Consider the following 15,264-nt stretch of genomic DNA (forward strand, 5'->3'; position numbering starts at 1 on the left):
CAACGAAGAACGTGGACTTCAAAGTTCTCAGTAGGACATGGACCAAGTTATAATCAAGTTGGTCAAGTTGTCTTCATCAACATCAAAATAGTGTGAAATGAAGTAGGACATTGAAAATAATAGAGGATTGAACACGGCCAACAATGAACGTAGACTTTGAAGTTCTCAGTAGGACATGGACCAAGTTCTAATCAAGTTGCTCAAGTTCTCAAGTTGTCTTCATCAACATCAAAATACTATGAAATGAAGTAGGAAATTGAAAATAATAGAGGATTGAACACGGCCAACGAAGAATGTGGACTTCGAAGTTCTCAGTAGGACATGGACCAAGCTATGATCAAGTTGGTTAAGTTGTCTTCATCAACATCAAAATAGTATGAAACAAAGTAGGAAATTGAAAATAATAGAGGTTTGACCACGCCCAACGAAGAACGTAGATTTGGAAGTTCTCAGTTGGACATGGACCAAGTCATAATCAAGTTGCTCAAGTTCTAAAGTTGTCCTCATCAACATCAAAATATTATGAAATTAAGTAGGAAATTGAAAGTAATAGAGGTTTGACCACGGCCAACGAAGAACGTGGACTTCGAAGTTCTCAGTAGGACATGGACCAAGTTATAATCAAGTTGGTCAAGTTGTCTTCATCAACATCAAAATAGTGTGAAATGAAGTAGGACATTGAAAATAATAGAGGTTTGACCACGGCCAACAATGAACGTAGACTTTGAAGTTCTCAGTAGGACATGGACCAAGTTATAATCAAGTTGCTCAAGTTCTCAAGTTGTCTTCATCAACATCAAAATAGTAGGAAACAAAGTAGGAAAATGTAATCCAAGCACAAGGTCCACGGAACAAGATGGAATTTTTTGACTCCAGTGCAAAGACAAGTCCCGAGACTCGATAAAGAAAGGTGGCAACTCGTGTCCTTTCCAGGCCAACAATTCTCTTCACGTGAAGCTCCAGTGATTTTTACTTTGGAGCAAGTTGGGCTCAGCAGCAGAAGGGATGTCTAGCCAAAATGCAAAAATTGACCACAGTATACACAAGTGTACAGTGTTCCTCAGAGCTCGGAGCAGTCGTAGAGCTTTCAACGCCTATATCTCCACTTGTTGGAGAATGATTTAAATTGGAGCCAATAACTCTGAAGGTTTAACATCTGACAACAAGACTTAATGAGTCGTACGCTTAAATAGCATCAATTTTCTACGACCGCTCCTCTTTGGAGCCAGCGAGTGTGTATTTTTCCAAAAACACATGTACCTCAGGCAACTTCATGTAAAGAACGGGGATCTTTCTCTCCGTCAGGGAACTGGTTCAGATTATAGAACAGTTAGGGCTTCCTTCAGCATTCCGGATTAAGATCTTACTCCATGTGTTAGAGACTTGTGTTTCCTGAGGAGACTTGGGCAGATGGAATTTTGTCTCTAGGACCAGAGAAACACATTCTTGAAATTAACCCCAAACCTGAGTCTACGGTAAAACATGAGGTTGAGATACGGGAAAACGTGAGACAACAATAAGGAGATAAGAATTAAATGTTACTTCATATCCATTACAATAATTGAGTTGTCTTTGAAGATTACAGACACCAGTCAGTGTTACCACCCACAGGGACCCTCAGATCTGCTTTGGCTCAGGTTTTTGTCATTTGCATAATTTGGACTTTATGGACTGGCTGAAACATCAGTCTTAGTCAATCTTTCCAAAATATTTCTAATACTCAACACAGAACAATTACACAGTACAGGATAAGTAATGTCATGTATGTACACAGTGACTGCACCAGCAGCAGAATAGTGAGTGCAGCTCTGGAGTATAATACAGGATGTAACTCAGGATCAGTACAGGATAAGTAATGTCATGTATGTACACAGTGACTGCACCAGCAGCAGAATAGTGAGTGCAGCTCTGGGGTATAATACAGGATGCAACTCAGGATCAGTACAGGATAGGTATTGTCATGTATGTACACAGTGACTGCACCAGTAGCAGAATAGTGAGTGCAGCTCTGGGGTATAATACAGGATGTAACTCAGGATCAGTACAGGATAAGTAATGTCATGTATGTACACAGTGACTGCACCAGCAGCAGAATAGTGAGTGCAGCTCTGGGGTATAATACAGGATGTAACTCAGGATCAGTACAGGATAAGTAATGTCATGTATGTACACAGTGACTGCACCAGCAGCAGAATAGTGAGTGCAGCTCTGGAGTATAATACAGGATGTAACTCAGGATCAGTACAGGATAAGTAATGTCATGTATGTACACAGTGACTGCACCAGCAGCAGAATAGTGAGTGCAGCTCTGGGGTATAATACAGGATGCAACTCAGGATCAGTACAGGATAGGTATTGTCATGTATGTACACAGTGACTGCACCAGTAGCAGAATAGTGAGTGCAGCTCTGGGGTATAATACAGGATGTAACTCAGGATCAGTACAGGATAAGTAATGTCATGTATGTACACAGTGACTGCACCAGCAGCAGAATAGTGAGTGCAGCTCTGGGGTATAATACAGGATGTAACTCAGGATCAGTACAGGATAAGTAATGTCATGTATGTACACAGTGACTGCACCAGCAGCAGAATAGTGAGTGCAGCTCTGGAGTATAATACAGGATGTAACTCAGGATCAGTACAGGATAAGTAATGTCATGTATGTACACAGTGACTGCACCAGCAGCAGAATTGTGAGTGCATCTCTGGGGTATAATACAGCATGTAACTCAGGATCAGTACAGGATAAGTAATGTCATGTATGTACACAGTGACTGCACCAGCAGCAGAATAGTGAGTGCAGCTCTGGGGTATAATACAGGATGTAACTCAGGATCAGTACAGGATAAGTAATGTCATGTATGTACACAGTGACTGCACCAGCAGCAGAATAGTGAGTGCAGCTCTGTGGTATAATACAGGATGTAACTCAGGATCAGTACAGGATAAGTAATGTCATGTATGTACACAGTGACTGCACCAGCAGCAGAATAGTGAGTGCAGCTTTGGAGTATAATACAGGATGTAACTCAGGATCAGTACAGGATAAGTAATGTCATGTATGTACACAGTGAAAGCACCAGCAGCAGAATAGTGAGTGCAGCTCTGGAGTATAAGATATGACTTATAATTAGTATGTATAAAGACAAGTTATGTAGTGCACATAGTTGCTATTCTGTATATCTATCTATATGTTATCTGTATAGGGGGTCGCACATTTACCAGGTTACACTGGACACTACATTGCAGACTGCACATAGAAGCGTCCGGAAGCTCGGCCTTATCATAACTTTGGTGGGAATTTTGGATCAATCTGGAGGAAGCCAAGTTCCCATTTTCCTGTCAGTACATCATAACCATGAGATGGTTTAAAGGCTCAATTTATCCCTGGTTTGTGGTTGAGAAAACATGGAAACCCAAAATGATCTGAAATTGGAAGCTGTAACAAGTGCCTGATGCCAGAGCTCGCGTCTGCCTCCTGCACATGTGAGAAATGGAGTCAAAATGTCAGATCTTTGCGCCCCCGGATGCGGGTGTGAGGTTTTCTGGATAATGTGCGGTAACACCAACGGATTCTAATCACATGTAATGATTTCACACTGTGCGGGAGACATTATGGAGAGCATCGGGTCTCGTGTTACTTAGTAAACGCGAATTGCTGCATCTCTGTGTCTCCTTTATTTCGGAGAGTTCCCACAGGGTGCGATTTAAGAATCTAAAAAGGTCTGCAGGTGGCAGATATATAATCTCTTAGTCAAAGGAGGAAAACTGGGAAGACCACTTAGACAGCATCCTTTAGTATGGATGAGCGGACCCATTTAAAGGGAACCTGTCACCAGGAGAGCCATTTTTAGCACTCCCCCAGTCCCCACAGAGCATAGTACATACACTGCCAAAGTGTTTTTGTATTAAAAATTGGTTTTACAGAAAAAAAGATATGTTATATTGTCCCTTTCATTAGCATCTGCTGTGTGACTAGGCAGTTGCCAATTGGGAGGGTCTGGAAAAGAGCAATCCCCCCCCCACCCTTGGGAAACAGCTACTCCATGTGACCTTTTCAATTATATGAAAACACCCATCACTGGGCTTAGCAACGCCCCCTGCTCCTCTACAGCCAATCCTGAGTGTTGGGAGTGATTCATATATTTGAAAAGGTCACATGGAGGAGCTGTTTCGGAAGGGTGGGTGGGGGGAACTGCTCCTTTCCAGCCCCTCCCAATTGGCAACTGCCTAGTCACACAGCAGATGCTAATGAAAGGTACAATATAACATATCTTTTTTTCTGTAAAACCAATTTTTAATACAAAAACACTTTGGCAGTGTATGTACTATGCTCTGTGGGAACTGGGGGAGTGCTAAAAAATGGGTCTCCTGGTAACAGGTTCCCTTTAAGTTCATGTTTGGTCAAGTTTGGCCGAAACCTGAAAGTTTGGTCCTGGTTTGGGTCCGGGTACCAAACCTGAACCCTCACCCCCACTAGTAACAAACTTAATTGGTGTTGCCATCAATCGTGGATGTTACTCTTGACACCTTGCCACTACCCATGTCTACTTTCCCCCTTATCTAAATTATGAAGGAGGGGCAGATCATGTACATCTACCCATCATCAGGGAGGGGAGATCATGTACATCTACCCATCATCAGGGAAGGAAGATCATGTACATCTACCCATCATCAGGCAGGGGAGATCATGTACATCTACCCATCATCAGGGAGGGGAGATCATGTACATCTACCCATCATCAGGGAGGGGAGATCATGTACATCTACCCATCATCAGGTAGGGCAGATCACGCACGTCTACCCGTCATCAGGGAGGGCAGATCACGTACATCTACCCATCATCAGGGAGGGCAGATCATGTACATCTACCCATCATCAGGGAGGGAAGATCATGTACATCTACCCATCATCAGGGAGGGCAGATCACGCACGTCTACCTATCATCAGGGTGGGAAGATCATGTACATCTACCCATCATCAGGGAGGGGAGATCATGTACATCTACCCATCATCAGGGAGGGGAGATCATGTACATCTACCCATCATCAGGTAGGGCAGATCACGCACGTCTACCCGTCATCAGGGAGGGCAGATCACGTACATCTACCCATCATCAGGGAGGGCAGATCATGTACATCTACCCATCATCAGGGAGGGAAGATCATGTACATCTACCCATCATCAGGGAGGGCAGATCACGCACGTCTACCTATCATCAGGGTGGGAAGATCATGCACATCTACACATCATCAGGGAGGGGAGATCATGTACATCTACCCATCATCAGGGAGGGAAGATCATGTACATCTACCCATCATCAGGGAGGGCAGATCATGTACATCTACCCATCATCAGGGAGGGGAGATCATGTACAGCTACCCATCATCATGGAGGGAAGATCATACACATCTACACATCATCAGGGAGGGAAGATCATGTACATCTACCCATCATCAGGGAGGGGAGATCATGTACATCTACCCATCATCAGGGAGGGGAGATCATGTACATCTACCCATCTTCAGGGAGGGCAGATCATGTACATCTACCCATCATCAGGGAGGGAAGATCATGCACATCTACCCATCATCAGGGAGGGAAGATCAGGCACATCTACCCATCATCAGGGAGGGGAGATCACGTACATCTACCCATCATCAGGGAGGGGAGATCACGTACATCTACCCATCATCAGGGAGGGAAGATCTTGTACATCTACCCATCATCAGGGAGGGAAGATCAGGCACACCTACCCATCATCAGGGAGGGGAGATCACGTACATCTACCCATCATCAGGGAGGGAAGATCATGTACATCTACCCATCATCAGGGAGGGAAGATCATGTACATCTACCCATCATCAGGGAGGGCAGATCAGGCACATCTACCCATCATCAGGGAGGGGAGATCACGTACATCTACCCATCATCAGGGAGGGGAGATCACGTACATCTACCCATCATCAGGTAGGGCAGATCACGCACGTCTACCCGTCATCAGGGAGTGCAGATCACGCACGTCTACCCGTCATCAGGGAGGGCAGATCACGCACGTCTACCCGTCATCAGGGAGGGCAGATCACGCACGTCTACCCGTCATCAGGGAGGGCAGATCATGTACATCTACCCGTCATCAGGAATTTGCAAATGTACTTGTGCGATCTGTCCTCCTCAATGACTTGGATTTATTCTTTCTTCCTCATAGTCTCAACTCTGTAAGGTACAAAATTCTCCCCAGGGCAGGAGAGCAGATAAACCCAACATGACCAGATCATAAACGAAGCAGCAGCACAGCCAGCTATGTGAAGCAGTTACACAGACTCACCAGAAATTGTCAGAAATTGTAAATTAGTAAGTTGCTACATTTTGCATTTTGGAACCAAAAAGGAGTAAAAGTTGTCCAGAACTGGTGAATTAGTAGTTGTGGTGTTGGTGTGGGGGGAGGGGGGACCAGTTTATAAGCTGTAGCTATTGCTTACCTGGGGAATCCCCCTGCAATGTGATTGGCAATTAACCTATAATACAACTCAGCTTGTACATTAAGTAATCTCATTCACTGTGAGAGTAAATAAGCGTTGAGAACCACCACTAATGTATTCCCCCCTGGCCTATGGGAAGACGTCTCTCATAATGGGACCCCTGGTAGGTTTCTACTCTCCATAGCCAACAGATAATCATTTCCATATTCTCCTCCTGGAAGCGCGGAGCTCTGATTAATAAGTTATTTAGATGCTCCAGGTCTCCTCATCTCTGGTGATATCAGGATGAGGCTGACCTGCTGGTGGCCTGGGGACCTTTGTACATGGAGACATTGATTAGATTGTGAGGAAAACATCTACATTAATCATGGAGATGTGAAGTTAGTAAACACTCGGGACGTCCAAGACATGGAAACTTCCCATTGCGTAAACGAGAGAGTGACATCACCGCAGCTTCTTAAATTCTGACTCGTAAGAAGAGGAAAATACTGGAAATAGTCTGTGCATGGAAAGCAGTCTCAGCACGAGGACTATGTACAAGGACCCTGTAATATAACACACAACATAATGGGTCACCAAGATTCATTGTCAGACGTACGTAGAAGACAACCCTTAGACCACTCCCACTCGGACATGAAAACTAAGCAAGTGTTTCTAATGTATACACATGAGGTCACCAAATGGGGCAACTCAACTCTGGAGGATTGGATTGGACAATGTGTAATACTCAATTTCACCTGTGGAGGCAGCGCAGAGAAATGTTCCACCTACTGCCAGGTTTTACTACAGATCACAGAAGATCTCTGGGGTTCCAGCAGGAGGGTGTGTATTGTTACATAACAGGAACGTCTCAAAACTGAAAATTTGTCTTGAACTTCTTACTTACCAAAGTATTTTAGACCTTTATGCTCAATCCCTTTGTGTTTTTAATTTTTGCAATTTTTTGTTATGTTCTTGTAAAAAGACGGACATAGACTGGGAATCCTACAACTTAACCCGCCACCTTTCCCCACCTACTTACCCGCAACCACTTTAGATGGTGACCAGTAACTGGGCGACAGTCCCTGCTTAATTCTAAGTGATAGCAGCAGTCGTGGACAAGGTAATAAATAAGAAAAGTCGCCAGAGCCGAGTCAGAAACTGAGATGACAACGATTTATCAACTAGACAATAACTAGGTAGACAAGTGGAGGGGTCAGAAGAAGCCAAATATAAGCAGACAGGATAAATGCAAGCCACAATGCAAACTGTTAGTTAACCAGAAAGGAGGCTTCTGGGTGTGGTACATAATTAATCAATGCTGCTAAGAAAAAATAGACCAGTATTCAGACAGAATAATGTTTATTAGCTCAACCATGTTGAGGAAGACGTTGGAACAGATATTACCGCATTAGGACTTGTTTTTTGTGAGACAGGCTGTATTTTGTAATGGCTCTATTTTGGGATGCATATAATGTATTGATTGAAACTTGTAAATAATTTAAAAATTATTTTTCTGACTTACTCCTTTAAGAAAATTTACCGCAAAGCATACATAACAAGTTTATTTGTGGGTCAGTTAAATTTTGGGGATATCTTAAACCTATACTTTCAGATCTGTGCTGTAGGTTTTCATTATGCTGCTCAATTATAGTAAATTATAGAAGATACTAAATATTGAGTTTATCTCTCCTTATGGTGACAGATATTGAGAGGACCCTTCCACCACATCTCAGTAAGGTGGGATGAAATTAAAGGGTTGTTCCAAGATTTCAGACGGGCCAGGTGCTCTGGTTCCTGCATAGTGCCGGTAGGGTCGGAGGTCACTTCCTCCGAAGTGTTGGAGTGGCATCTCATGCTTCTTCGAGGCTACTGATTGGGCAAAGAGGGTCGTGTGACCCCCAGCACTTTCGGGTGAACCTTCAGTGTCGAAGATTGGAAATAATAGCGTAGAGTGGGAACCAGGAATAAGGGCAGGGATGGCATTTTTTTTTTACGGCGGCTATGAGATCATGCCGCCAACTTTGCCACTTGCATTTAAATAGTTAATATCCCCAATCAAAGCCAATTGCCAAACCAAAACTTCTGGCTGATGTTCTGGTTTTGGTTCCCTGGTGTTATCTCTTGAAAATTGTGGTTCAGGTCCACTCATCACTATTTATAAGCCATTGGCAATGATAAGGGGGGGTGACTGTAGATCCATCAAACCTCTTCTAAGCTTATTTACTAAGGGTCCCGCGGCCGCACTTGCCTTGGATATTCCAATGTTTACAGGGAATATGGGGCATAGGTACTTAGAAGAGGAGTGTGGCGCACACCATCTGATTTTGCCATAATCGCACCGACTTTCATACGACAGAAATGGGGGGGGGGCTGTTGGACGATCTGACAGATTCGGAATGAGCGCAGGATTTAACTTTAAAATTGTGTTGCAAGACAATGCACTTACATGCACCAGGAAGAAGAAAGGAAATCGTGCGCACTATCTTTGTGAATCGCACCTGAGTTCATGATCGTCGAATACTCCGTATTTCGGGAACTCTGTCGGCCGGGTAAGTAAATGTGCCCCAATTCCATTGTCTTTTTTCTTGTCCTACTCTCCGCATCTGTGCATGTCGTTATTGTCAGGAGACACAATGTGATGCACGCTGGTAATAGCGAAGTGCATTAACGTGGAAATTAAGTAAAGGAAGAGAAGACTGCTGCAGGGGAATGGGGAAGGTGAGTATCGTTTTTTTTTTTTTTTTTTTTTTAGAGAGGTTGGCCACAGCCTGGAACCAGGTGTTCCACGGCCCAGTCTTGGTCCAGTGGTTGGGGAACATTACTGTACATGTTGCAGATAGTGAGGCAGGTGAGATAGATAGAGCCCTATAAGCAGGGGAGATTTACACATATCACAACCAATCCAATTGCTTTGCTGTATTCAGGGGCGGGACTGAAGGAACACTGCCACCTTGGCTTTGGAGCCTTGGGGTGCTTAAAAGGAAGAAGATTATTTCTTGTCCTCTCTCCCAGCTACTTCTGTACATGTTGCAGGTAGTGAGGCCAGCAATACATAAAGCCTCATACCCAGGGGCGGATTTGCCCGTATCCCATCCAATCCAAGTGCTCAGCTGTATTCAGGGGCGGGACTAAAGGTGCAACAGCACCAGGACCAAGGTGCTTCTTTAAAAGAAGAAGACACCAGTACTATACATTATATTTTATAGTTTGGGGGCCCGATGCACATTATCCATTGGAAGTAGTAGCTTTAAGTTGCGTCGCATTCATCCTGTAAGACGCACACGGCGTTACACAACATACAGACGCCGAGCCCCCAGCGACATGTGTGCCATAGGATACATGTGTCTATAAATAGCCCTACATGTTAGTGGGATAGAGGGATGTAAGCTGGAAGGGTTCCCGATATTCCAGCAGCCACCCATCAAGGTACACCAGGGCCAGACACTGCGCTCAGACACTGCAACTCTCCACCGCCGGGGAAAAAAACTCGTGTGACGCCAAACTTTTTCCACCTGGCAGAACCCGTAGCCATGAGTGTATATTTATAAACCCATTACACAGGGAGTGTGACTGGCTTTACATTTCTCACTGGGTGGGAACTGCCTTTGCAATGTTATTCTTGTTACCTAGCCCATTATGTTGCGAATGACGTCTTTATTGCCTCGTCTGGTAGGAGAAGGGGGGGGGGGACGCAGGCGATCCGGACAGTACAGGAGGGGGGGGGATCATGGCCTTACCTGTACCGTACATACAGCGAGATGTCAGCTCACATGTACCATCACAGACACGGAAAAATGTGTTTCATTCAGGGAACTTGAAAACTTGTTAAATAAATAATTTAACTGCTCGAAAAACATATTTTTTACTGGAAAAAGACACAATGACGCTGGGGTGACCTTTGGTTTACACGTAGGAGCCCGAGATGTTTGGGAGATGGTTGTGTCATTAAAAAGGGACTTTACAATTCTATCAAAAAATGGGGCAGAAAAAGTGATGAGTTACATGGCCACTGAGTAGATGGTACACAGTATCCTATAAGCAGGCTGCATGTTATAGAGCAGGAGGAGCTGAGCAGAGTGTACATAGTGTTCTATCTGCAGGCAGCATGTTATAGAGCAGGAGGAGCTGAGCAGAGTGTACATAGTGTTCTATCTGCAGGCAGCATGTTATAGAGCAAGAGGAGCTGAGCAGAGTGTACATAGTGTCCTATCTGCAGGCAGCATGTTACAGAGCAGGAGGAGCTGAGCAGAGTGTACGTAGTGTCCTATCTGCAGGCAGCATGTTATAGAGCAGGAGAAGCTGAGCAGAGTGTACGTAGTGTCCTATCTGCAGGCAGCATGTTATAGAGCAAGAGGAGCTGAGCAGAGTGTACATAGTGTCCTATCTGCAGGCAGCATGTTATAGAGCAAGAGGAGCTGAGCAGGTTGTACATAGTGTCCTATCTGCAGGCAGCATGTTACAGAGCAAGAGGAGCTGAGCAGAGTGTACATAGTGTCCTATCTGCAGGCAGCATGTTATAGAGCAAGAGGAGCTGAGTAGATTGTACATAGTGTCCTATCTGCAGGCAGCATGTTATAGAGTAGGAGGAGCTGAGCAGATTGCACATAGTGTCCTATCTGCAGGCAGCATGTTATAGAGCAGGAGGAGCTGAGCAGATTGTATATAGTGTCCTATCTGCAAGCAGCATGTTATAGAGCAAGAGGAGCTGAGCAGGTTGTACATAGTGTCCTATCTGCAGGCAGCATGTTACAGAGCAAGAGGAGCTGAGCAGAGTGTACATAGTGTCCTATCTGCAGGCAGCATGTTATAGAGCAAGAGGAGCTGAGTAGATTGTACATAGTGTCCTATCTGCAGGCAGCATGTTATAGAGCAGGAGGAGCTGAGCAGATTGTATATAGTGTCCTATCTGCAAGCAGCATGTTATAGAGCAAGAGGAGCTGAGCAGATTGTACATAGTGTCCTATCTGCAGGCAGCATATTATAGAGCAAGAGGAGCTGAGTAGATTGTACATAGTGTCCTATCTGCAGGCAGCATATTATAGAGCAAGAGGAGCTGAGCAGATTGTACATAGTGTCCTATCAACAGACAGCATGTTATAGAGCAGATTGCACATATCATCCCATTTTTAAGCAGCATATTATAGAAAAGGAGGGGCTGAGCAGATTCTACATGGTGCCCTATCTGCATGCAGAATTTTATAGAGCAGAAGGAGCTGGATAGAGCAAAAATAAGTCAACATAATGACACAGGTAGAAATTGAAAGGTAATAGGAATTTAAAAGTAAAAGTCAAAAACAACCAGAAGTCAATGTAACAGAAAAATGCAAGAAGACATCATAACAGGGTGTTACAGGAAGTAATTGTAATATGAAGTCACAGGAAGTAATTGAAACAAGAAGCTGTAGGAACTCAATGTAACAGTAAGTCAGTGTAACAGGAAGCCACAGGAAGACAATGTAACAGGAAGTCCTTGTAACAGGAAGCCACAGGAAGACAATGTAATAGGAAGTCAATGTAACAGGAAGCCACAGGAAGACAATGTAACAGGAAGTCAATGTAACAGGAAGCCACAGGAAGACAATGTTACTGGAAGACAATGTAACAGGAAGCCACCGTTAGACAATGTATCAGGAAGCCACAGGAAGACAATGATACTGGAAGACAATGTAACGGGAAGCCACCGGAAGACAATGTAACAGGAAGCCACAGGAAGACAATGTAACAGGAAGCCACCGGAAGACAATGTAACAGGAAGCCACAGGAAGACAATGTAACAGGAAGTTTTTGTAACAGGAAACCACAGGAAGACAATGTAACAGGAAGTTCTTGTAACAGGAAGCCACAGGAAGACAATGTAACAGGAAGTCCTTGTAACAGGAAGCCACAGGAAGACAATGTAACAGAAAGTCAATGTAACAGGAAGCCACAGGAAGACAATGTTACTGGAAGACAATGTAACGGGAAGCCACCGGAAGACAATGTAACAGGAAGCCACAGGAAGACAATGTAACAGGAAGTTCTTGTAACAGGAAACCACAGGAAGACAATGTAACAGGAAGTTCTTGTAACAGGAAGCCACAGGAAGACAATGTAACAGGAAGTCCTTGTAACAGGAAGCCACAGGAAGACAATGTAACAGGAAGTCCTTGTAACAGGAAGCCACAGGAAGACAATGTAACAGGAAGTCCTTGTAACAGGAAGCCACAGGAAGACAATGTAACAGGAAGTCAATGTAACAGGAAGTCAATGTAACAGGAAGCCACAGGAAGACAATGTTACTGGAAGACAATGTAACAGGAAGCCACCGGAAGACAATGTAACAGGAAGCCACAGGAAGACAATGTAACAGGAAGCCACAGGAAGACAATGTAACAGGAAGCCACTGGAAGACAATGTAACAGGAAGCCACCGGAAGACAATGTAACAGGAAGCCACAGGAAGACAATGTAACAGGAAGCCACTGGAAGACAATGTAACAGGAAGCCACAGGAAGACAATGTAACAGGAAGCCACAGGAAGACAATGGTACTGAAAGACAATGTAACAGGAAGCCACAAGAAGACAATGTAACAGGAAGCCACAGGAAATAATTGTAACAGGATGTAAATATCACAAAAAGTTATAACTTTGTAGTAGTATAATAACATGTCATAGCGATTTGAACATGGCCGCCTTTCTCCATACATCTTCTCTTCGCAGGCTCAATTTAAAGGATCATCAATAACCCTAAATCTCGGATTCTTTATTCCATAAGTGTCCTCCATCATTATATGAGGATACATGAAGAATATCAGAACATTTACAAGTTCTGGAACTTTTATGACACCGGGCACTTTCTCCACATTTTATGGAGTAAAGCGGCTGAACCAAGAACCTGTTTTAGCACTTTGGAGCAAACAGGGTGGAGTGGATTTTAAGCTTCGAGTCTCTGGACCTTGCAGCACTTGTATGAGATCATGTGAGATTTGGGATTCCCCATGAGTGAGTGCGACTGTAGGAGGGAGGGGATACTGCCTTGCACTGGCTCAAGAAACAATTACCAGCAAGGACACAACAAATCCCGAGAAGGTTAAATTTAGCCAAGACTCCAGACTAAGAGCAATTTCAGAATAAGACCAAGTCAAATGTTTGAGTTCTAATTCAGAACAGGGCGGGTATCGGGCTCCATCACCAAAGCCTTGAAGACAGAGGCGTCTGGTTCACTATTTCCAGGTGTGTTGTCCATGGGGTACAGAAGGGTTTTACATCTATATTCAAGGGGGGGGGGGGGGGACAAGGTCACATGGAGCGGATCATATAACGGTGAGAGTAGAAGATGTGCAAAGGACCTTTCAGTAACACTTTACGAAGATTTAACCTCTTCATTGTTTTCCAAAGCACATTTAGAGGATGGTTCCTTATCTCTAGAGACACTTGGCAATTTAACAATGGGGGATGACCCCTTAACTAGTTGATGGTCAGGGGTCCGGCAGTGGTTGTAATTTGTAAAAACTTACCAATTTCATGATACCCATTTATTGAATTTAACACGTCCTGCAGTTGTTCCGCAAAGTTCAGGTCCGTGCCGGAGATTGCTGATTTGGATCGCCAACCCGTACCCAGACTTCAGCCAGTAGTTCGATTTTGGCTCAACCCTCTCCCATCTCCACTAACTCTCGAATTTTCGCTACTTGATGATGTCATGATGAGTGATGATTCTTGTAAAAGTGCTGGTGAGCCCTGCCGGCATTTAACCCTTTCTGACATTTGGCGTAATAATCGTACACAAGTGGCATTAACTTGCCGACCCGTGCCGTACTATTATGTCCAGCTTCTGGCACCGGCTCACAAGCTGGCACCCACCTGTATCACCCGCAATTGGAGATTTCTTAAATCACAGGTGTTAATCCCTTCTGACATGGTTTGGACTCCACCTGACGCTTACCGGGGGGTCCGAACCTCTGACAGGAGTATTGCACTGTCTTCTGAAGGCATGCTCAGTGGGGCCCAATTACTAAGGACCTTGCTCCAGTTTTTTGTTGGATTTAGCTTGTTCTTTCTTGCACAAACTTTTTGCAAACACAATTACACGTACTCATGTGTGTCGCAGCTACAATAACCACCATGCAACACAAAATTCTGCACATAAAGTGGCATCCCGGTGCACTTTTGACAGAATTCTGTCGCATGCCCCATGCTAAAAAAAAAATTGGTGCATTCTGCCGGAGCAGTGCAGGGTGCGCCAGATTCATGAAGAACGTGCACCATAAATCCTGAATCTGATGCCCCCTGCATACTACACAGGACACTGCACATAGTACACACTGCACCTGATACACACTGCACATGGTACACACTGCACCTGGTACACACTACACATAGTACACACTGCACCTGGTACACACTGCACATGGTACACACTGCACCTGGTACACACTGCACCTGGTACACACTACACATAGTACATACTACATAGGATACTGCACATACTAGACATAGTACACACTGCACCTGGTACACACAGCACATAGTCCACACTACACATAGTACACACTGCACCTGGTACACACAGCACATAGTCCACACTACACATAGTACACACTGCACCTGGTACACACTACACATAGTACACACTGCACATAGTACATACTACACAGGATACTGCACATACTACACACTACACATAGTACACACTGCACCTGGTACGCACAGCACATAGTCCACACTACACATAGTACACATTGCACCTGGTACACACATAGTCCACACTGCACTGTTTTTGATGTGCCCTAGTAGGTTTCATTCCACTATTGGGGGC

This window comes from Engystomops pustulosus, chromosome 6, assembly GCF_040894005.1.
Source record: "Engystomops pustulosus chromosome 6, aEngPut4.maternal, whole genome shotgun sequence".
NCBI classification, from domain to species: domain Eukaryota; kingdom Metazoa; phylum Chordata; class Amphibia; order Anura; family Leptodactylidae; genus Engystomops; species Engystomops pustulosus.